Here is a 24,786-nt window from a genome sequence, read left to right as displayed (position 1 = left end):
CAAGACGGGATCGTAAAACAAAAGGACTAATGATATGACATGGGCTTGAAAGAAAGATAAAATCTTATCGAAAATGACAGTTTTATTATCTTTATGCCGTGCGTTCGTTCGCTTTGCTGATGGGCCCGAAGTTGTCGGGCTCTAAACGAAGATCTATTGAGAAGCTTCTTCGGATACGATGTGGGTCTGAGGGGGGCAAAGGATTCGAAACGTTTGGGTAGAATTGCGCTGTCGATTTTACGGGGGAAATTTCCGGATTGTAATGGTGAGGAAATTATTAGAAAGCTGAAAGAGTCAAAATGGGAAAACTTCAGATGGAAAATAGGGTAGATGTTTCTGTAATGCTCTTGGTGATTCCCTGTTCAAGCATAAGTAGTTGTTTGATTGTTCAAAATTTCCGAATGATTTTCAATGTTTCACTAGTAAGATTTCCAGTAAGCACGGTAATGCGGCATTATAACAGCATTATATGCTCATATAGGGAGTAATTTGATGCCTGACAGCTTTATACACATACGTATAATGCCATTATAATGACTGAAAAGGCGAAATAGCTTGTCATTATGATGTAAAGATATAATCGTGCTTCTCCGCCCATTAATGCCAATATTAGACCGTATGAGAAATGTCAATTTTTTTCGCCCGATTTTCGGGATGAGTTTTTTGTGCTTTCGCGTACGCAGCCAAGCAGCTGGTACACGTGGTAAATGAACTATCGTATAAAAATTGAAACCTCAAATAACGTGAAAAAAAATGAAACTATTCAAAGAGTAGTTTTCTGTGTCAGATTTATTTCTTTTGGGGTTTTTCCCCTTCATTACGATTATTGATATAATTTTGATCCGTGTTACATGGTGCTCAAAATTTCTAACTTCCATCTCGAACCTGTAATGTTGGATTGTTGTCAGCCACAGAAGTGGAGAAAGGAGACCAATTTGAACCTACACTTCACTCGTCATTGAATCTGTGATTGAGATATTCTGACTATTTATATTTTATTCTTCCTTGCCAATACATGCAAAACACTTAGCACGTGGTATATCTGTCAAAACACAGGATAGCAAGCATTGAAACATGCGCTTTATACGAATATAGAGCTAATATGGTGCTTAGTTGATGCCTGTATGCATCTTAGGGCGGTTCAAAATTTAAAAATGTTTTAAAATCCAATCTCCCATATGCTCCTTACCATCCTTACCATAAAAATAGTGTTCTGTGAAATTTTCAGCTTTCTAGGTGGTGATTTAAAGGTGGCCCAAAGACAATATAGGTTTGTATGTAAATTACTATGGAGAAATTTTGAGATATGTTCCAAACATGGTAGTACTGTAATATTAATACAAACTTATTATCCCATATTGAAAACTCGTTCTTCAAACCATAATGAAGAAATTTGCTGAAGAGAGAAATTCAATCCGAAGGATAGCAGAAGAGATATCCATGAGTTTGTTTGCTATTATTTAGCTTAATATGGGATTATAGCCATGCAAACATGTACAAAAATCCCAAACAAAATTAGCTCAAAAGTGATTTGTTTCTTCAGCAACATCCTTCATTAAGGTTTGAAGAATGAGTTTTCAATATGGGATGATAAGTTCCTACTTACATTACAGTACTAGAGTGTTTGGATCATTTCTCTAAATTTCTTCATAGTAATTTCCATATAAACCTATATTGTCTTTGGGCCACCTTTAAATCACCACCTAGAAAGCTGAAAATTTCACAGAACACTATTTTTATGGTAAGGATGGTAAGGAGCATATAGGAGATTGGATTTTCAAACATTTTTAAAATTTGAATTGCCCTAATGCATCATGCTTTATAAAATTTATTAATGATGCAGTCAAATAGGGTTTCTATGCGATGGAACTGCTGTTATTAGGCGTGTCAGCATTTGTAGTGCTTTTATAATGCCTGTACGTATCTATGTAGTGCTTGCTTATTAGTGCTTATGGTTACTTGGGTACTTCTTTGTGTGAGCATTATCCAAAAAAACAAGTACTAGAAGAATTTTGAATCAAGAAGATTAGTATTTACCTTTCCCCAATTTTCACTCCAAAGATTTAACCTTTGATTTGTTCCTTTCCTAGGAATAATTAAACAAAGTGCATTTGGACTGACACAAAAGGAAACTTGGTTCCCCCCGACCAGACTTTCCAGCTTAATGGAAAAGGTAATGAAAGGTTCTATTCGGTCGACTCTTTCGGAAATGCCATTCGCTTCAAATAGTAGCTCCCACTCACTTCAGTCCTCAAGAATCACTTCGTGCCCAACAGTGTGAATCGACTTTCTTTGAAAGAAATTGTACGTAGGCAAACATATTTATGTGCGCCGTTATCGAAGATTATGCAAAGCTTTCTTCGCCCGAACCGGATTTGGTTCGTATTTTCGTGCTGCTCACATATTTAGCCCTTTCGTGCCTGCTGGTAGGATTACCCGAAATACGGCCCGTTATCCTTCGTCCTCGCTCGAAAGCACGTGGCACTAAACCACACAGCAAACGACTCCATAAAACTCTGGTGGTGGCAGTAGAAATTTTAACGTGTCACACAGGCCTGGTGGTAAACAGCGCTCGTGGTGCGTTTCGTGGTTTGTTTCAATTTTGCACTAATCTATGCTCTCTACCCACCCGGCGAAGTCTAATCCTAAAAAGTAAGGACCATTCATTTTCCTTGATTGCGTCAAGCATGATGTCGTTAGTTGTACACATAATAGTCGGAAATCTCGGTAAGTACCTGGCACGGTATTCTGCAGATCGTTATTATCAGAAACAAAATGTTCATCAAATCTGTGCTTCTTTTAGTTTAGTTAGTTTTTATGCAGTTTGGCAACTGTATTCGATGGGTGATCACAGATTTGATGGAGATTTTTTTTCTGATAATAACGTTCTGGTGAGCACCGTGCCGCGCGTAATGTAACATGGAAAATAAAAATCTCATTTGTCAGTCAGCCGGCTTGCTTTTTGATGTGAACAATTGTTCGAAGTCCACCGAAAATTTGAGTGGTTGGCTTCGGTTCCGTCCGTGTGGTTGCCCATTGGCTGGATGGATGGCGTCGGGAAATGTCCTTGCTGGATGTAACGAACGAGTCGGTGAAAACAGGCGAACGATAATGAGGTTTAATTTATATGTCGCCAGCAAGCACCGGACAGAGTGTTGACAGTGAATGGTGAATGGGGAGTTGGACCGGTAGTGGTGGGAATGAAAACCGGAAACACAAGACATGATGGGCTGCCACCCCCGCCTTCCGACTGAAGCCTATGGGTATTGTTGCTAAGGGTATGCGATATTTTTTCATGTGGATGTGAAATGAAACGATACAATTTTGTTCACTGATAATAACAAAATGTGGATGAGCTTCGTGTAGCTCGATACACAATCCAACATGGCACAGATTGTTTAGAAATAAAAGTAAATTATATAATGTAATATTATTCACGGAACATATCTGGTATTCTTCGTTACAATTTGCAACTTTTCGTGAAAAGTTTAGAAATAGTTATTTACTCTATAGTCTGTGTCTTTTAGAAATTACTTTAGAAATGCATCATAATATTCCTAATGAAATTTAACCCAGAATACTTTTAGAGAGTTTTCCAGTATTCCTCCAACAATTCCTTCAAAGTTGCACCAGTAAATCTTTCAAGGATTTCTCTAAAAACTCTTTCACAAATTTCTCCAAAATTTTATCTAAAAATTTGTACCAGCATTTTTTTTAATTTCTCTAGAATCTCTTTAAAGTTTCCAGGCATTTCTCTAGGAATTCCTAGCGGAAATTAAGGAAGAGGAAATCAAGAATTTTTCCAGGGATATTTTTCAGGAATCCCTCCAGGGATTATTCTTGGGATCCCCTATGGTTTTCGTTCAAAAATTTCTTTAGAGATTCTTCCTGAAATATCATCTAGATATTTCTATTAAAAATTTCACAATGGATTCCCACATAAATTATTTCGGAAAATATTTACGAGTATAATGACGAAATTTTTGGAGGAACTCCAAAAGAAATTGTTTAAGCAATTTGATATTGAATTTGTAGAGAAAGTTCTGCAAAATTGCTGGAGAATTTCGTAGAGGAATTCCTGGATAATTCATTTAAGGAATTTTGCGTGAAATTTCTGAAAGGATGCCTGAAGGAACTCTTGGAAGTATTACTGTAAGAATTCTATTAAGGATTCCCAAAGTAAAGTAATCTTTTGGAGAATTAAAAGGAAGTTTCTGAAGGAATTCTGGAGAAGTACTTAAGAAAATCCTTAAGAAAATTTTGCAGGTATTCTCTGAAAGGCTTTAAATTCACTTAATTAATCTCCTGAGGAACTTATAACCATGATTTACCTGGAGGAATCTCTTGGAGAGTTTCTGAAGATTGTGCTGAAGAAATACTTGAAAAAAATCATGAACAGAATATTGCAAATACTTTTGAGGAATATCTGGCCGAATTCTTGCACGATTCTCTAGAAGGAAATATTTAATAAAAATCTATTGAATATTACCTTGTTGAAACCTTGAAAAAACTACTGGAAAGATCTTTGGAGAGAGAAATTTGTTGTGAAATTCTTGAAAAAATAGAGGATTTAGTGGAGAAATATCTGTATAAAAAATTCAATATCTGAAGGAATCTCTGAAATAGTTTCTGAAATATTATTTTGGAAAATTTCAAAAGGAGTTCCTGGCATTTTTGGAACTCCTTTCTGCAAACATTTCGAGAGGAGTCACCGGAGGAATTTTTGAAAGGCTCTGAAATTTCTTGACAGTGGTATACTTGGAAGAATTGTTGGAATAAATCCAAAAGGGAATTTTGGACGTATCTCCAGAGAAAAATCAAAGAAAAATCTCTGGAATATTATCAGAGCAATCGCTGAAAAAACTCTGTAGGAATGTCCTCAAAAAAGCATGCAGTAACTATTGTTTTGCTATAAATGTTACATGTGAATTCCTGTATATACTTCTGAATGGACGAATTTCTGAATGATTTATCACGAAAAATTGTGGATGAATACGTTTAGGAGTTCTATAAAGATTAGAACTGAACTTCAAAGATAATATTAAAGGAATCAATGGAGAAATTGATGGGAGTATCCCCAAAATTTCTGGTGGAAGCTCTGAAGGAATTTTTGGGGATAAGGTTCTAAAATTTCATTAGCATTCTCTGGAGGAATACTTAGAGGAAGTATCTTCTGGGAATATTTCTTGATAGATTCGGGGTGAGATTCTTGAACCATGCTTTGCATCAAGATTTCTGAGGCAATTAGTAGAGAAGTTCAGGGAAAACAACCTGATCGAATTCGTTACAGATATTCTGTTGATATTACTAGATAAATTTCTATAGGATTTACTTCGGGATTTTTTTTCCCAGAATATAGTAGGAGGAGGTCCAATTACCTTTGGTTTGGACTTTAGCAGTGGAAATCGGTTGTTCCCAGCCCCCAACATCAATGGAAAATTGGTTCCACAGAAGATTTTTGCATGCACTGTGGAGTCTTCAAAAGTAGGTGACTTCTTCGTATATCACTAATTAACTGCCAACTCGCAACGATCAGGTTCCAGACACTACATTTGATTTACGTGCAAAACGCGGTTTATTGAAATTAACTCTATTCAATGTCGGCTTGCGACTGATTAACATTAAGACATTTAAAAAACTACACACGTTAAAATGACCATGGGACTACCGCCCAGGTTGTCCGGTTGCCTGGTAAATCTGAAGTGGCAATCGCTCCCGATCGTTGGATCCTCGGGTAGCACTACGGGATGTTTCGCTTCTTCTGGCTCGACGAACGAGATCGGAATATGATGGAAATTGTTGGAAATACATGTTATTGAACTCGGTGACTGTGGAAACCGTTCCTGCGATGACTGTTCGTCGTTTTTCACCTTCAACCTCTGCTGTTGATAAGATCTCCGGTGATCTGGGTCATCCTGCAACCATGCAGATCCTTGCCACCAGAATTGATTTTTCATGGTGTCTTGGTGAGTTATACCGTGTGATGTCAGATCTGCTGGGTTTTGTGTTCCAGGACCATGACTCAACCGACACCCTTCGGTGATAGTTTGGATTTTGACAATACGATTGGCAACAAACGTCGTCCAGGTGGTCGGCAGAGCTTCTATACAACATAGAACACATGTAGAGTCCGTTCAAAAGTAGCTGGTTGCTGTTATTCTTATTGATTAAGGTGATTATAAAACGAAGCCAAACTGACTGGACAAGACTGGATAATTTGGTCGAATGACGTTTGGTCAAATGACATTTGGTCGAAAGTACATTTGGTTGAAAGGACATTTGGTCGAATGACGTTTATCACCAGTGTCCCGTTTAACTGAACTAGAAAACCACTTCTCGCAGCGTGCCTCTTCTGGTGCTTGATTCCTCCTTCTCGCAGAACCAAAAGCGAGTGATCAAGCTATCCAAGTTGTCCAACGTGGAACCGTTACAGCTGATCTGAAGAGAACGAGCTGAAACCGAGATACCACCACTGATTGACCAACCAAATACGGATTCAGTTAAAGCCCCCCAGAAAATCCTATTTCCGGTTTCGAAAAAATCGAAAAAAAAACTGTAACCTCTGGATGGACTAGCAAGCCTAACTCCCGAGAAAAGTCTCAAACTCGTGACCGAAGTACCGCTCTGAGCCTTTGTCGAACCTTGGTGGCCACCGGGCCAATTCCTGCCACCGAAATGTCTATCCAATCTCGATGGACTTGTAACCGTTGACTCAGTCGTTCCGTAATAAAATTACTCTCAGATCCGGAATCCAGCATTGCACGAGCAGCATGACGATTGCCTACGTCGTCCTCGATCATCACAAATGCTGTCGCCAGAAGAACCAGCGTTGAATGCGGACACTGCGGTTTCCGTGGCTGCCACATTAGCCACTTGAGTGTTGGATGGTTCCTGTTGGTCCTTGGAATTGGACGGCTTGTTGCCCCCTGCAACGGCCGCAACTTTGGTTTCTTTTTTTTTATCTCGCTTAAAACAGATCAGAGTATGGTGACGCCCTTTACAGTTCCAACAAAAGTATTTTGAATGACAATCCTTGGCTTGGTGCCTACCCGGTAACATTTTCGACAAAGTCCATGGGATTTCGAGAGACCGTCCCTGACTGAACCTTCCATTTCTTGGAATTCGCAACATTGGTAGAGAAGATGGTCTGAAGAGCAGACCACGCAGCGTCCCCTATATTGGGTTGAGCTGTAGCTAGCCTTCATGTGTTGAGTTCTTGACTTCGATTGCTGCTGCAACTGAGCGACTCCTCTAGTATCGGTGAATTTTGGTGGAAGACTGTCCAAAACCTGGATTCGACGTCGCAAAAATTCGAATAAATCCTCGAGAGTGTCCTTTCGAAGATGATACTTCCTCTCACTCTCTTCACGTGACCGGATCCAATAGTTCTGTGAGGATTTTGACAAACAACAGATCCTTGTACTTGTTTTGTTGCACGACCTGGTCGAGAGTCTGCACGATGCGTTCAAAACCTTCCAGTAATATGTGTAGATTAACTCCAGATTCCTTGGAGAGAGTTGGTAGCTTGAAGATAGCCTGCACCTGCCGCTTGCTCAGCTGCTTGTCATTATTATAGCGTTTCAACAAGGAGCCCATGCCACCTGGTAGTTGGCTTTCGTGATTGGAAGAGGATCGATTAGGGCCTTGGATTCTCGTTGAAGGCAGCCCTTCAAATAATGAAATGTCTCCACCTCCGGTATATCCACCTTCCAATGAATAAGTGAAGTGAAAAGATCACGAAAGCTTAGCAAATCGTCGATGTCCCCGTTGATCTCTGCAGTTTGATCTGCGAAAGACGAACGTGATCGCTGGTAGCTCATCACCAGCTCGGCTGATTTGCTCCGAAATTAAGGGCTGGTGGACCTCCTTGTCCTTGTCCATAAGGAAGGTTTTTACCTCATAACATTGGTCGCTGAATTTTTATTACATCAGCTTTAAGTAGCTACAGGTGCCGTGCGCGATATTGTTTATAATCGAATCATTTTTTTTTTTTGACACGCGTAATGAGTTGCGAAATTTGTGCTTGCGACACTTCTGTCGACTCGGTCTTGTGGTCATGCGTAGGCTGCCTTCGGAAGTTTCATGCAAACTGCATTGGTGTCACCGTGCAGAGGGGTTCACTGCGGAGAAGAGACAGGAAGGTAGTGGACTTTAACTTTTACGTACTTCCATGCTGTGATTCCTGTCAAGAGCTAATCCAGGCGAAGTTGGATTTTAACGGACTATTGGAGCAACAAAAAGTTCTCGAAAAACAGCTGAATGCCAATACGGAAGTGATGCACAGACTCTCGCTTCATCAAGAAAAACCAAATATTGTCCACGAAGCTATTGAAGGTATGGAGATTTTGCTTACTAGCGTGAGAAATGAACTGGCAGCAATAAATAAAAACAGTAGCTTGGCTGGGAGTGTCGTTGCCATCAAGAATCATATTACCGGCCTTCTTGATACCGCAATAACGGCAACTACTGAAAATATGTACTCCACGCTAAAAACGGTGACATTCGATATATCTACTGACCTGCGCAACATAAACGACGAAATTAGTCAATTAAATCAATTATCAATTGACACAGCGGCAAGTTGCGCGATGAATTCAAATCCAATGCTGGGGCTGGACATCCTCGATGAATTGAAGTCTTTGTCCGCAAATATATTGACAAATAAAAATACGTCGGCTCCACCATCAATAGAATATCCAAGTTTGGAAGCCGAATTGAATAACAAAATTGCTGAAGTGTCAGGATGGCGCCTACTTGGAAACAGAAAAGTTTGGAAATTTGATTGGACGCAATATGACATGCGCAAAAGCTTTCACAAAAGGCAGCAAAATATGGCCGATAAAGCGAAAAAGCGTAGAAAGCGGAGAATCAGGAACGCTAACAAAAATTGTAATAAGAACAACATTAACAACAACGACGTGAACATTAATCACCATTGCCATAATAATGTTCCATCCAAAATTCATCACAAAGTAAGCAAACAACAAAATAAGAATCACGGAAATTTCGCCTTCAACAATAGCCAGGAAAGGAGTCATCAACTTCCTCCTGACAGAGAGCTTCTTGCAGCAGCGAAACATCATTTCTCAAGATCGCCAACAAATTATCGACCAACCATGCAGTTTAAAAGAGGAGAAATTTTAAACCCATATCCGGCGAGGGAGGCGCCCCGGCAGTCCGTTGCAGTACCTCCCCCGAACTGGACGACGGAAGGATCTTCAACTGGTGGATCTTGTGAAGCATGTGGTGCATGCCGGCATTCGTGTTTTCTACGGAATTGACGGACCCCTCAGAGGCAGAAAATAATTCAATTCAACCCGGTGAAGCTAATCAGCACTTGGTAACAAATAATAATGACAATTCACCATATGATTTCCTTCCTTCTGGCGTTACGTCCCCACTGGGACAGAGCCTGCTTCTCAGCTTAGTGTTCTTATGTGCACTTCCACAGTTATTAACTGAGAGCTTAATATGCCAATGACCATTTTTGCATGCGTATATCGTGTGGCAGGTACGAAGATACTCTATGCCCTGGGAAGTCGAGAAAATTTCCTTTACGGAAAAGATCCTCGACCGGTGAGATTCGAACCCACGACCCTCAGCTTGGTCTTGCTGAATAGCTGCGCGTTTACCGCTACGGCTATTTGGGCCCTAATGACCATATGATTTAACAGACTTAAATAACGAACTACCAATATTTTCTTCTGAAACACAGCCAACTGAAATTTTAATCTATTGTCAGAACTTTAATCGCATGAAAAGTGCTTTTAAAATTAATGAAATTCATAAAAATATACTAAGTTCATCGTACTCAATTATTTTGGGAACAGAAACAAGTTGGAATGATGATGTAAAAAGTGAAGAAATTTTTGGTAGCAATTACAACGTATTTCGCAATGATCGTGACTTACTTTTGACACAAAGAAGATCGGGCGGAGGAGTCGTCGTTGCAATATCATCAAATTTCAGTTCTGAAATCATTGATTTACCTAAATTTAAAGAATTTGAGCATGTGTGGGTTAAATCAAATATTGGTAATGAAACTCATATTTTTGTATCAGTTTACTTTTCCCCAGATCAGGCTTGTAAGTCAACATACGAGAGTTTTTTCCAGATAGCAGAAACAATCATAACTCAACTTCCTCCCGAAAACAAGGTGCATATTTATGGCGATTTCAATCAACGTAATGCAGATTTAATTCCTGATTTTGAAAACGAGAGTATTCTACTCCCTGTTGTTGGCGATAACGAAACTTTGCAATTTATTTTTGACAAAACCGCATCCTTAGGCCTTAATCAAATAAATCACGTAAAAAATAAACAAATCTGTTACCTAGATTTTTTATTGACAAATATGCATGAAGATTTCTGTGTAAGTGAGTCAATTTCACCATTATGGAAAAATGAAGCGTTTCACACGGCAATAGAATATTCTATGTTTATGCATATATATCATACTCCTCACGAATATGTGTATGAGAATATTTTCGATTATAGTAGAGCCAATTATACTAATATTAGATTAAAATTAGATAACGCAAATAGGCAATCTGTTTTGAGAAATCAAAATAATATTGAATGTGCAATAAAGATCTTTTACAATTTATTGTGGGAAACCATCAGGGAGGAAGTACCTGTTAAGAAGAGACGAAGGAATCACAACTCAAAAAATCCAATTTGGTTCAACAAGCAAATCATAAATTTGAAAAATCGAAAACAAAAAGCTCACAAAGTTTACAGAAGATATAAAAAACCAGACGATTTAGAAAAATATTTGGTTATTTGCGACCAACTCAATTCAGCCATTTCTACAGCACTTACCGAGTACAACATAAAAACTTAAAATGAAATAAAGTCATGTCCAAAGAATTTTTTCAGTTACGTTAAAACTAAACTCAAATCGTGCAACTTTCCATCAACAATGGCTTTGGATGAAAAAGTAGGAAATAATTCTGAAGATATTTGCAATCTTTTCGCAAAATTTTTTCAAGAAAATTATACAACATTTTCGGAAGACGATCGAGATTATTCTTACTTTTCACATTTTGCTGACATTCCGAGTGATGTTGGCGTTAATTCTATAAATGTTCAAAACATTTTGTTTGGTCTTAAAAATTTGGACGCCACTAAAGGATCAGGGCCAGATGAAATTCCACCCGGATTCATAAAAAACTTAGCAACTGAACTCACAACTCCATTATTTTGGTTATTCAATATGTCTCTTCAAACTGGCCAATTTCCAAAGGTATGGAAAAAATCATTCCTCATACCAATATATAAATCTGGTAAGAAATCGGACATTCGAAATTATCGCGGTATTGCTATTATGTCATGTATTCCAAAACTTTTCGAGTCAATTGTAAACAAAAATATGTTTGCCCAAATAAAAAATCGTATAACAAACGTTCAACACGGCTTTTTTAAAGGTCGTTCGACCACTACGAACCTTCTGGAATTTGTAAGTTACTCACTGAGTGCAATGGATAAAAGTTACTTCGTAGAAGCTCTTTACACTGACTTTAGTAAAGCATTTGATAAACTTGACATTCCAATGTTGACTTTCAAGCTTGAAAAAATGGGAATCGAAATGAGTCTCCTTAAGTGGATCAAGTCCTATTTAAACGACCGTCAGCAAATAGTAAAATTCTATGGGAAAAGATCAAATCCAATACATATTACATCTGGAGTACCTCAAGGCTCACACTTAGGCCCTCTTCATTTTATTTTATATGTTAATGACGTTTCTTATATTCTAAAGAAACTGAGGGTCCTTATATATGCTGACGACATGCTATTTTTATAAATAAAGAATGATGACGATCATAATGTTTTTAAGAATGAGATACAAATTTTCTACACGTGGTGCTGCAAAAGTTTATTGGAATTGAATATAAAGAAATGTAACCTCATAAGTTATAGCAGAAAACGAACCACACCAAATATGTCTATTGTTTTAGGAAACGAACATGTAAATAAATGTGATAAAATAAGAGACTTAGGAGTTATCTTAGACTCCAAACTATCATTTGAAGATCACTATAATGCAATAATTCATAGATCAGGAAATATGCTCAATTTCATAAAATGATTTGGCCAACACTTTCGTGATCCTTACACACTACAAAAACTTTATGTTGCATATGTAAGATCAATATTAGAATATTGTAGTATTGTTTGGTCACCTTACACAAAAAAACATGAAGAACGCATAGAATCGATACAAAAGCAGTTTTTATTATACGCACTACGTAATTTAGGCTGGTCAGTACTTCCTCTACCATCATATGAATCACGATGCATGCTTATCAATATGAAATCACTGAAAGTGCGTCGTGATTATGCTATGGTTTCTTTTGTTAACGATATTGTTTCACAGCGCATTGTTTCTGCTGATATACTTTCAAAACTGAATTTTTATACTCCAACTCGTCACTTGCGCAATCGTTACTTGTTTACAGTAGGTCATCATCGCACGAATTACGCTAAATTTAGTCCGTTGAATCATGATGAAAATGATGACTATATATAATCAGCATTGTGAAATGATTGATGTTAACATGTCTCGAACAAAACTGAAAAAATACTTTTTTGATATACAAAACAATAGTAACTGAGGAATGTATTATGAATCGAGTATACTCTACAAATTTATAATATCTAAACACATAGATATTAAGAACACAATGTAATTTAGAATGGTCTACAAAATGCTTGACGTCAAAATAAATAAAATAAAAAGATGAATTCTACACGTTCCTTTTACAGTGACGTTTTCTCTGGATTATAGCCTTCGTGAGCGAAGATTTACACCATGGTTGCACTGTAGCTTTCTCACAGTTCATGCAGCTTGGTCATCTATATTTCCACCTCGGTTATGCTGGTGGCTTCAGAAAACTTCTGAGTGAAGCGGTGAGTGTCGTTGAAGGACAGATGGATTTCCTTCAGCCTCGCCTTCAACGCCCTCATAGTCAGGTAAAACCATGCTGTCGTCGTCAATGCAATACAGCAAATCCACTTCCGCTCCACGAATCCATATTCCCACTCAGCATACGGATGCACTGTTGGATTCCGGTTGATTGTAGAACTCGTCGTATCCTCGGCGAACCATGGATGAGAAGGCCAAATCGCACAGAAAAAACAGGTGTTAGTGGAGAGTAATTTCCTAGCTTGGCTGGACATAGTAGCAAGGGTTCACTATCAGGCACAAAACTCCTTTTGGTTGAAGTCCAAACCAAGCCCAAAACGAAAACGAAGCGACGCTTTATTTTAAGGCGCGCAAGGGTTCTGAAGCCACTGATTGTTCCCCGAATAAATGGCATCCACAATGGTGATAGTGACGTTGACCGTGGAATTAGATGATGGTGTTGGCTGTATGGATTCGTGGTGGCTGTTTATATTGCTATCGTTCGAGCTGCTAGGGGTTGTCCATTAACGATTCCCGAGAGTGGAGTGCATCGTATTCATAATTACGAAGAATGACAGATCGGGTTCATCTCTCTTTTTTATAATGATTACTTGGACTGGGGATAATCCAAGTAAATCATTTATTCCATTTTTGATCTCGTCAGGACTTTCAAGAGGTCTTTGAAAAAACGTTCAGTTATGTCGTCATAAGTAAAAAAAATGTGCTCCTTCTCTTCAAGATGTTTAAGAAGAGGTTCGCGATCTTTAAGACTTTCCGGCAAAATTCGACAGTCTCCTTTCTTTGCGATTTATGCTTGCTTCCCCTAATGGAGTTCAAGATATCTTGCCTAAATCCTCCAAATTCAGAACAACTGCTTCCTCACTTGAATCAAAGAGCATGGTCTAGACTAGAGGCTACTTCAATTTGGTGTTCTGAAAATTTGTCTAAAGTATCTGATTGCTCATTTCGATGCAATTATCAACATTATCCATTTCACCCTTGGAAGAAAGCGCGCTTCCCGGAAAAACGTTCTTTTTCATCTTTGTCTCGTTTATTGACAGTTTTTAGTCCCACTTTTTTGTAAGGAAGTTGTGAATTCAGAGATTCACCCTTCCTTTTGTTAGTAGTTGCTACCATGTTCAGTGAATAAACGAAAGAAGAGGAAACCTTCTAAGAGGATGTTTTCCCAAGACGGTGTCCATGAAGTATTACCACCACTAGCTTTCACTAACGGGTCCGACGAAAAATCGAAGGCACGTGTCTTAGCATGGATCGTAGAGAGATCAATAGTAGAAAATAGTACCGTAATTTCGGGTGAAATTGATATTTTTTCACTGTTTTCAATGCCTGTTTTCTGCAATCTTGCCAATGCTATACAACTGACTGTAAGAAAACAAGTACGACAATCTACATTGGCTCATGTACCGAAATTTTCATACAGATGCGATTTTCATCTCTAAAATAAAAAAAAATATACCATACTGAGCACGATTATGGAATTTCTTATTATTTTCATAGAAATAAACATTTTTCGTCACAAAACATGTTCACAACGTACAATTCGACAAAAGATAAGACAAATAATGTTCGTTTGCTATAGGTCTCATTGATTTTTGAACTTCATTAGTGAGAAACAGAATCGTGTGACACGGTGATCAATTTCACCCGAATTTACGGTACTGAAAAGTACTGTTTTTGTAGCACTTAGAAATTGTGTTTTATTGCGTTAGGTCGCATCGCATACCCTTATGGCTGGTCTCCCGAGAGGCAGTCAGGCGTCAGCGTCGAAACAGGAATATGACATTTCCTCCTCCGGGTGGCAAAGCGCCGATGAAGTTAAGCCGGGAACGACACGAGATGACGGAATAATCAAGAGTCGCTTGTGAAGTGGTGAAGTGACCCCGAAGTAACTACATGAATATTTAAAATTTTATTATTTTCTGCCCCAGCCAGCACCTTCGCTTCTGAATTTCTGGCTCGCCCGAACAGATTGTTCACGTTTTCTTTGCTACTGCGGAATCCGACATTTCATCATGGCGTGCGGATTGCAGTTAACTTGAATATCTTGGTAGTTGATTTGAATCGCGCGGTAATTATGCACGAGTGATTGCATGAAAATCCTCATTAGAAGGACATTGTGTAAGTTATGAGTTTTGTGTTTTATAAGATATACATGTACGATTGAGCCTCAAATAAATGAAATAGAAAAAAAAAAAGATATACATGTAATTTATCCATAAAAATTTCAAACGATGCCTTAGCTATCATTATGTTACATTTTAATCTCTACAGTTGTCAACCAATAATTTCAAGAGTTAGACATAGAACTCGACTACGCTTTTGAATTGCCTGTCTTGTGTCTCACATCATATATTTTCTAGATTATGATCCTCTCCTTTATCACTCCCAATAGAGAAACCGTTTAATCAAAATAGTGTACTGTGCAATCGATAACCCGACCAAATATTTGCCCAATGTCCAACATGCCGCATGCGAGTAGCCTATGAGTCGCCAAATTTCACCGACAACCACAACAAACAACCTAACAATTGTCCAGTTAATCGAAATTCCCCTCATCGACTACCGCAATGATTGTTGGGTAAGTTCGGAACAAAGCTCGCGTGGTTCCAAATGGCGTATTTGAGAGCCCCAATACCACACAATGATGTATGATGGTTATTTAGATGGTCGCTTGACCGACGATGATAGGAGTAGGGTCCACCTCAAAACATTTCAATTTAGCAGAGGCCCATTTTCCGACAAAGCAACTCGGAAGCCAGAAAAAGATAACTGCGGGAAAAGGGGTGGCTATGGTGCGGGAGAAAACCGCGACTAAAACATTCAGAGGGAAAATAGAAATGCAAGCACCGATAAGCATCATGATGCATCGCCTGTCACATGTCGCCCCAACTATACGGTACACGGTGCTCTCCGGACCGGTATTATTAGAAAAAAGAACTCCATTCAATCTCATTTACTATCTCAATTTACAATCAAGCCTTCATGTCAAGCAATGTCGAATGCTTTTTTATGTCTAGAAGAGCAAGGCAAGTAGAATAGCGTTCAGATTTGTCGGAACTAGTTAAATTTGTTACACGTAAAAATTGATGAGTTTGTTGAATCGGAAAATTGGTCGAATGTCGAAAGTTTTCTGATAGAAGAAAACAAGCTGATTGGACGATAACTAGAAGCTTCTGCAGGATTTTTGTCCGGTTTGATAAATTGCTACATGCTTGGGATTGTTACATTTATCAGGAGAAATAGTCAACTAAAAACATTTGTTAAATATAAGCTACTCTCTGGAAGTTTCTTCATGAGGATATAATAACTTCTATTACCGCCAAGGGCTTTCATATTTTTGATTTTTTTAATGATAGCTCTCACTTATTCTCTCGATTTTTTCTAATATTAACAGTCTGGGAAGCACCGTAGCTAGTTATCGGCTTCGTGGTTTGCCGTTTGTAGATGATTCTGGGGCCCATCAGAACAAACGAGAGAGACACGCCGGATGCCGGCTGGAAGCAATCGCCACTGACCTGATTTCGTCCCAAACCGAGCGCACTCCGGTAGAATAGATTGGATGGGACCGACAAATGGAACAAACTGCGGCAGCGGACTGACTGACTGACTGTCAGAGTATGTTTGCAGATAACTCAATATCGAATGGGAACAGCGCGAGTCCAGTTGTCCAGAATGATGTAACCTACGGATGTCAGATGTGCAAACGCAACGCAACCGGTGTACATACCCGCACACATTGAGCACGGTTAGGTTTAGAATTGTTTTACGTCTAATTGAACTTTGCAATTCATTGCCTTTCGATGACTGGTGAGCCTTTGTTCAATAGGAGTGTTTGCAGAGCACGTCATTCAAAGCTGCTGGAGCTTATTAATTTAGTGGCATGCTGTGATCGGCAGATATCTATTCAGCTTTTACTCTAGAACATACGAACGACGATTTGAATTTGATTTAGATTGGATTTGGATTGGATTTGGATTGGATTTGGATTGGATTTGGATTGGATTTGGATTGGATTTGGATTGGATTTGGATTGGATTTGGATTGGATTTGGATTGGATTTGGATTGGATTTGGATTTGGATTGGATTTGGATTGGATTTGGATGATTTGGATTGGATTTGGATTGGATTTGGATTGGATTTGGATTGGATTTGGATTGGATTTGGATTGGATTTGGATTGGATTTGGATTGGATTTGGATTGGATTTGGATTGGATTTGGATTGGATTTGGATTGGATTTGGATTGGATTTGGATTGGGATTTGGATTGGATTTGGATTGGATTTGGATTGGATTTGGATTGGATTTGGATTGGATTTGGATTGGATTTGATGGATTTGATTGGATTTGGATTGGATTTGGATTGGATTTGGATTGGATTTGGATTGGATTTGGATTGGATTTGGATTGGATTTGGATTGGATTTGGATTGGATTTGGATTGGATTTGGATTGGATTTGGATTGGATTTGGATTGGATTTGGATTGGATTTGGATTGGATTTGGATTGGATTTGGATTGGATTTGGATTGGATTTGGATTGGATTTGGATTGGATTTGATTGGATTTGGATTGGATTTGGATTGGATTTTGGATTGGATTTGGATTGGATTTGGATTGGATTTGGATTGGATTTGGATTGGATTTGGATTGGATTTGGATTGGATTTGGATTGGATTTGGATTGGATTTGGATTGGATTGGATTGGATTTGGATTGGATTTGGATTGGATTTGGATTGGATTTGGATTGGATTTGGATTGGATTTGGATTGGATTTGGATTGGATTTGGATTGGATTTGGATTGGATTTGGATTGGATTTGGATTGGATTTGGGATTGGATTTGGATTGGATTTGGATTGGATTTGATTGGATTGGATTTGGATTTGGATGTTTGGATTGGATTTGGATTGGATTTGGATTGGATTTGGATTGGATTTGGATTGGATTTGGATTGGATTTGGATTGGATTTGGATTGGATTTGGATGGATTTGGATTGGATTGGATTGGATTTGGATTGGATTTGGATTGGATTGGATTGGATTTGGATTGGATTTGGATTGGATTTGGATTGGATTTGGATTGGATTTTGGATTGGATTTGGATTGGATTTGGATTGGATTTGGATTGGATTTGGATTGGATTGGATGGATTGATTGGATTTGGATTGGATTTGGATTGGATTTGGATTGGATTTGGATTGGATTTGGATTGGATTTGGATTGGATTTGGATTGGATTTGGATTGGATTTGGATTGGATTGGATTGGATTGGATTGGATTTGGATTGGATTTGGATTGGATTTGGATTGGATTTGGATTGGATTTGGATTGGATTTGGATTGGATTTGGATTGGATTTGGATTGGATTTGGATTGGATTTGGATTGGATTTGGATTGGATTTGGATTGGATTTGGATTGGATTTGGATTGGATTTGGATTGGATTTGGATTGGATTTGGATTGGATTTGGATTGGATTTGGATTGGATTTGGATTGGATTTGGATTGGATTTGGATTGGATTTGGATTGGATTTGGATTGGATTTGGATTGGATTTGGATTGGATTTGGATTGGATTTGGATTGGATTTGGATTGGATTTGGATTGGATTTGGATTGGATTTGGATTGGATTTGGATTGGATTTGGATTGGATTTGGATTGGATTTGGATTGGATTTGGATTGGATTTGGATTGGATTTGGATTGGATTTGGATTGGATTTGGATTGGATTTGGATTGGATTTGGATTGGATTTGGATTGGATTTGGATTGGATTTGGATTGGATTTGGATTGGATTTGGATTGGATTTGGATTGGATTTGGATTGGATTTGGATTGGATTTGGATTGGATTTGGATTGGATTTGGATTGGATTTGGATTGGATTTGGATTGGATTTGGATTGGATTTGGATTGGATTTGGATTGGATTTGGATTGGATTTGGATTGGATTTGGATTGGATTTGGATTGGATTTGGATTGGATTTGGATTGGATTTGGATTGGATTTGGATTGGATTTGGATTGGATTTGGATTGGATTTGGATTGGATTTGGATTGGATTTGGATTGGATTTGGATTGGATTTGGATTGGATTTGGATTGGATTTGGATTGGATTTGGATTGGATTTGGATTGGATTTGGATTGGATTTGGATTGGATTTGGATTGGATTTGGATTGGATTTGGATTGGATTTGGATTGGATTTGGATTGGATTTGGATTGGATTTGGATTGGATTTGGATTGGATTTGGATTGATTGGATTTGGATTGGATTTGGATTGGATTTGGATTGGATTTGGATTGGATTGGATTGGATTTGGATTGGATTTGGATTGGATTTGGATTGGATTTGGATTGGATTTGGATTGGATTTGGATTGGATTTGGATTGGATTTGGATTGGATTTGGATTGGATTGGATTGGATTTGGATTGGATTTGGATTGGATTTGGATTGGATTTGGATTGGATTTGGATGGATTGGATTGGATTTGGATTGGATTTGGATTGGATTTGGATTGGATTTGGATTGGATTTGGATTGGATTTGGATTGGATTTGGATTGGATTTGATTGGATTTGGATTGGATTGGATTGGATTTTGGATTGGGTTTGGATTGGATTTGGATTGGATTTGGATTGGATTGGATTGGATTTGGATGATTTGGATTGGATTTGGATTTGATTTGGATTGGATTGGATTGGATTTGGATTTGGATTGGGATTTGGATTGGATTTGGATTGGATTTGGATTGATTTGGATTGATTTGGATTGGATTTGGATTGGATTTGGATTGGATTTGGATTGGATTTGGATTGGATTTGGATTGGATTTGGATTGGATTTGGATTGGATTTGGATTGGATTTGGATTGGATTTGGATTGGATTTGGATTGGATTTGGATTGGATTTGGATTGGATTGGATTGGATTTGGATTGGATTTGGATTGGATTTGGATTGGATTTGGATTGGATTTGGATTGGATTGGATTTGGATTGGATTTGGATTGGATTTGGATTGGATTTGGATTGGATTTGGATTGGATTTGATTGGATTTGGATTGGATTTGGATTGGATTTGGATTGGATTTGGATTGGATTTGGATTGGATTTGGATTGGATTTGGATTGGATTTGGATTGGATTTGGATTGGATTTGGATTGGATTTGGATTGGATTTGGATTGGATTTGGATTGGATTTGGATTGGATTTGGATTGGATTTGGATTGGATTTGGATTGGATTTGGATTGGATTTGGATTGGATTTGGATTGGATTTGGATTGGATTGGATTGGATTTGGATTGGATTGGATTGGATTTGGATTGGATTTGGATTGGATTTGGATTGGATTTGGATTGGATTTGGATTGGATTTGGATTGGATTTGGATTGGATTTGGATTGGATTTGGATTGGATTTGGATTGGATTTGGATTGGATTTGGATTGGATTTGGATTGGATTTGGATTGGATTTGGATTGGATTTGGATTGGATTTGGATTGGATTTGGATTGGATTTGGATTGGATTTGGATTGGATTTGGATTGGATTTGGATTGGATTTGGATTGGATTTGGATTGGATTTGGATTGGATTTGGATTGGATTTGGATTGGATTTGGATTGGATTTGGATTGGATTTGGATTGGATTTGGATTGGATTTGGATTGGATTTGGATTGGATTTGGATTGGATTTGGATTGGATTTGGATTGGATTTGGATTGGATTTGGATTGGATTTGGATTGGATTTGGATTGGATTGGATTTGGATTGGATTTGGATTGGATTTGGATTGGATTTGGATTGGATTTGGATTGGATTTGGATTGGATTTGGATTGGATTTGGATTGGATTTGGATTGGATTTGGATTGGATTTGGATTGGATTTGGATTGGATTTGGATTGGATTTGGATTGGATTTGGATTGGATTTGGATTGGATTTGGATTGGATTTGGATTGGATTTGGATTGGATTTGGATTGGATTTGGATTGGATTTGGATGGATTGGATTTGGATTGGATTTGGATTGGATTTGGATTGGATTTGGATTGGATTTGATTGGATTTGGATTGGATTTGGATTGGATTTGGATTGGATTTGGATTGGATTTGGATTGGATTTGGATTGGATTTGGATTGGATTTGGATTGGATTTGGATTGGATTTGGATTGGATTTGGATTGGATTTGGATTGGATTTGGATTGGATTTGGATTGGATTTGGATTGGATTTGGATTGGATTTGGATTGGATTTGGATTGGATTTGGATTGGATTTGGATTGGATTTGGATTGGATTTGGATTGGATTTGGATTGGATTTGGATTGGATTTGGATTGGATTTGGATTTGGATTGGATTGGATTGGATTTGGATTGGATTTGGATTGGATTTGGATTGGATTTGGATTGGATTTGGATTGGATTTGGATTGGATTTGGATTGGATTTGGATTGGATTTGGATTGGATTTGGATTGGATTTGGATTGGATTGGATTGGTTTGGATTGGATTTGGATTGGATTTGGATTGGATTTGGATTGGATTTGGATTGGATTTGGATTGGATTTGGATTGGATTTGGATTGGATTTGGATTGGATTTGGATTGGATTTGGATTGGATTTGGATTGGATTTGGATTGGATTTGGATTGGATTTGGATTGGATTTGGATTGGATTTGGATTGGATTTGGATTGGATTTGGATTGGATTTGGATTGGATTTGGATTGGATTTGGATTGGATTTGGATTGGATTTGGATTGGATTTGGATTGGATTTGGATTGGATTTGGATTGGATTGGATTGGATTTGGATTGGATTTGGATTGGATTTGGATTGGATTTGGATTGGATTTGGATTGGATTTGGATTGGATTTGGATTGGATTGGATTGGATTGGATTGGATTGGATTTGGATTGGATTTGGATTGGATTTGGATTGGATTTGGATTGGATTTGGATTGCTCTTGGCTCTTTGGTTCTTTGGCTTTTTGGCTCTTTGGATTTTTGGCTCTTTGGATTTTTGGCTCTTTTGCTCTCTGGCTCCTTTGCTCTATGGCTCCTTTGCTCATTGGCTCCTTTGCTCTTTGGATTTTTGGCATTTTGGCTCGTTAGCTCATTGGCTCTTTGACTCCATGGCTCTTTGGCTCTCTGGCTCTTTGACTCTCTTTCTCCTTTGCTCTTTGGCTCTTTGGCTCTTTTGCTCTTTGGATCTTAGGCTCTTTGGCTCTTAGGCTCTTCAGCTTTTTGGTTCTTTGGCTCCTTGGGCTTTTTGGCTCTTTTGCTCTTTGGATTTTAGACTCATCGGCTCTTTTGCTCCCTGGCTCTTTGGCTCTTTGGCTCTTTTGCTCTTTGGGTCTTTTGCATTTCGGCGTTTTGGCTCTTTGGCTCTTTGGCTCTCTGGATCCTTTGTTCTTTGGCTTTTGGATCTTTGGCTCTTATGCTCTTTGGTTTTTTTGCTTCTTGGCTCTTTGGGTCGATTTGGATTTTGCTTTCTATTTAGATTTGGCTTTCGATTTGGATTTCGATTTGGATGTGGATTTCGACTTGGATATGAATTTCGATTTAGATTTGGATTTTTATTTGGATTTGGATTTCGATTTGGATTCGGCTTTCGACTGGGATTTAGTTTTAGATTTGGATTTGGTTTTCGATTCGGATTTCACTCTCGATTCGGATTTCGGTCTTGATTCGGATTTTGCTCTTGATTCGGATTTCACTCTCGATTCGGATTTTGCTCTCGATTCGGATTTCGCTCTCGATTCGGATTTCGCTCCCGATTCGTATTTCGTATTTTAAAACATTCCAAAACTAGTTTCAGCGTGTCAGGTGGATTGACTCGACAGTCTTGTTGAGTCAAAATTTCATTGAAATCATCTGAAAATTGTATAAATTAGAGCCAAAAAATCACAAAAATTGGGTTGTAAAAATAGGTCGGGGACGCAAAGGTTAAAGAATCAAAATTCAATTTTTCTATCAGCAAAAGCTCCCACACACTTTCTGCTACATACCTTTAAAGTTCGCATAAATACATCCTACATCGTAAAGATATCTAATTCTTGATCAACCCACACTGCATATCACAAGCAGGATATCTTGTCAAACAGAAAGTAGCTTCCAGTTCCTCTTAATAAGAAGTCCATAAAATGCATTGTATGAATGAATTCTTGTCTCTTTCCATATCTGACAGAGTAAAATACCAAGAAAAGTACCTCTTGTCGTTTTCCATCCATACATGGCATCGTTTCAAATTATCGTCATTCTGTCAGGATTTATGGGCCGTTATTTCTGCCTTCTGTCGAAAAAGATCCGATTGATAATTCTGGAACCGCCTTTGTGTAGGTGTTCCTTCGAATGGAAAATGAGATCGTTCAAATTGCAACACGTGAATGATGTTGGAAGCATTCCACTTTGAAGTTTACCATTCACATTTCAATCATGGAAGTGATAGTCAGATGGACAGAAATAATGACTTTATGTCGGCAAAGAAAGTTGAGACTGTTGAAATTTGTTGATTCATCCATCTTTTAGATTGGAAAACATGACCAAAGTTTTTCTTGCTACGCATATCGAAATTAGAGTCTACAAAAGTTTCTTCAAGTGTTTGCTCTTGCTTTGCTTGTTCACATAAATATTCAGCTTACAGTGGATTCCTAGAACGAGAAAAATGACACAACTCTGCTGGGACGACAATTTCAGACCAAGCTTTGGTCGCTTACGGACAAGCTAAAGAGCCATCGAACGTAAGCTCCCGTAAAGCCATCTTTTCCAATTACCATCACTCTTTTGGGGCACCACCTACGCCTCCCCCAAAGCTTGAATGAATGTGTCTTTTTTCGATTATCTCTGAACGCAAAAAAAAATCTCGATGAACCCACCTGCCATGAATGGGAATTGAAACAATTGTGTCGTTGGCGGGTGTTGGCGGTGCCATAAATCAAAAGCCCTCGTCGAAGGATTGTGCTGAATGGAGAGTTCGATAGATTTTTGCCGAGTTGATTAATGAAAGGCAGGATCTAGTTTCATTTCAGCCGTCGGCGGCTCCGGTCTTGATGTCTCAAGGTTATATTGATTAAGAAAATATGATTCAACGAAACGAATATCAATAAAAGCTAAATCTGTCATTGGTACAAGAGAAATGTTTCTTCGGTTTTATCTCTAAGTGTAATTGTTTCGATCGAAGAGATGAGCTTTTGATTTGGAATATCGTACGGCGGACCAACATTGATCAGTTTTTTTATTTTATTATTTCAATGGCAAATAGCTAGTGAATAATTTATGTGTTGTTTTTTACATTTTGAGCAAATTAACACAATTAATTTAAGGCTAAGTAGTCCGTCATTTGTTTTGGCAGCCATGTTGATTTTGCAGCTTGCAAATTCAAAGTGTTCATAAGTAATATTGACTTAGGAAATTATCACGACTTGCGCTTACATGCAGAAAGTATGCTGATACTTTTTCAGCTATGTCAGTGCAAAATCGAGTGATTGTCAATTCGCAATAGTGAGACGAATCAGTCACAATCATCGATGCTAAGTACAAATTTCAATGACGGCCTACTTCGCCTTAAGCGATTTTTAATAATACAGCTGATTTGGAGTAACGTTCATAACACATGTTAGTAATGCTCAGTTACATTCGAAAAATCATTCTGTATTAAGGCCAAGTAGCCCGTCATTCGTTTTGGCAACAATAATGACTTTTCCTTGCATTTCAAATCGAAAGGAAAAATCGACCTTGACCTCATCTTGAATACGGAAAATATACTCACGGAACGAAGAAGACACACATACGTTGTACTCAGATTCAAGACTACGGAGAAAAACCCTGTTTTCTTCAGTGCGATGTCGTAGGAAGTGATGGCGAGCTTA

The sequence above is a fragment of the Aedes aegypti genome, chromosome 1 (genome assembly GCF_002204515.2).
Source record: "Aedes aegypti strain LVP_AGWG chromosome 1, AaegL5.0 Primary Assembly, whole genome shotgun sequence".
Lineage (NCBI taxonomy): Eukaryota > Metazoa > Arthropoda > Insecta > Diptera > Culicidae > Aedes > Aedes aegypti.
Note: the sequence above shows the minus strand (reverse complement) of the source record.